The following is a 1,238-nucleotide window of genomic DNA, read 5'->3' on the forward strand; positions in this document are numbered from 1 at the left end:
GTCGTCTCTCTCCCTCCCCCCTCCCCTCCTCTCTCTCTCTCTCTCTCTCTTTCTCTTTCATGTGCTCAAATGTGTCGACAACGAGAGTCTATATCAAGATTAACATACGATATCAATCGCTTGCTGACAACGATCGCTATTGAGGGTGCAAGAACGTGATAACTGCTTTGATTTGCAAAATTAATTAATAAGTGAACACAATAACAGAGAATCTCTAAAATGTTTTGTGTAATAATTATATGTCATATCTTTTTATATTGTATTTTATAGATTAAATACAAGAAAAACATGAATGATATTCATATAAAATAAAAATAAAAAAATGAATGTATATCTGAAAAGATAACATACTTCTTTTTTGTTATTTATTACACTGCAAATCAATTCATTTCTGTGATTAATTTAGTTTTAAAGTAAATTCTATATTAAAGTATGCACTTACAATAATAAATAATAAAACCAAATTTTAGTTAAATTTATTTACATTTTCTTGAGTTTTTATTTAACTTGTTTTAATTATATTATTAACGATATATATTAAATATAATAGAAGTATCAGTAATGATCTATAAAAATGATAAAAAATAATTCAAATAAATATAATTTGATATTCATCAATTTAACAATGTATAAAGCTTCATTCTTCTCTTATTATTGAAGAAGAGTCAGTCAATTTATGATTTTTTATTTTTATTTCCTTTTGAATTTTTAAATATTATCTATGAAATGTATGTATTCATACGTCATACATAACTATTAAATTTAACTTATTTAAATTATTTTAGAACGAGATTGGAATGCTTACAAGTTACACCGAAAGATTGGAGTAGTTGCGACAGATACGTTTGTCATGCCAATTTAGTGAGTCGGTTTCCTCGCCACGGAACTCAACTACTTGTCGGTGTATTACACGAGCATACAGTTGCGACGAGTAGCAAACAAAGTACACACTGCAGTAATCCTGACCCACATAGCACTCGAAGCGGCCCTTTAAGGGAAAATGCAAACAACGCGAAGCAGCGGTCTTGGTTTGCTGCCGTACAAGTTTCGCGATCTTAAGTGGTCATAAAATCATGAAAAAACTGCGTGATATCTCAAGTTTCTCACAGTATAGCTTGTGCAAACTTTTCTGTAAAGAAATTACTTTGTAACTTTCCAAAGATAGTCCTTGCGATTAGATGATAAAGAGGTGCATAAAAAAATTAAACATGCACGCACGCACGCACGCACGCACGCAC

The 1,238-nt window shown here is 30.7% G+C and overlaps 1 pseudogene; it reads left to right on the forward strand.

Annotated features, from left to right (window-relative positions):
- The window catches only part of LOC105618451, a 3,554-nt pseudogene extending 2,403 nt beyond the window's left edge, over window positions 1-1,151 (forward strand).
- Window positions 1,152-1,238: the final 87 nt, after the last annotated feature.

Source organism: Atta cephalotes, assembly GCF_000143395.1.
Source record: "Atta cephalotes unplaced genomic scaffold scaffold00016, whole genome shotgun sequence".
Lineage (NCBI taxonomy): Eukaryota > Metazoa > Arthropoda > Insecta > Hymenoptera > Formicidae > Atta > Atta cephalotes.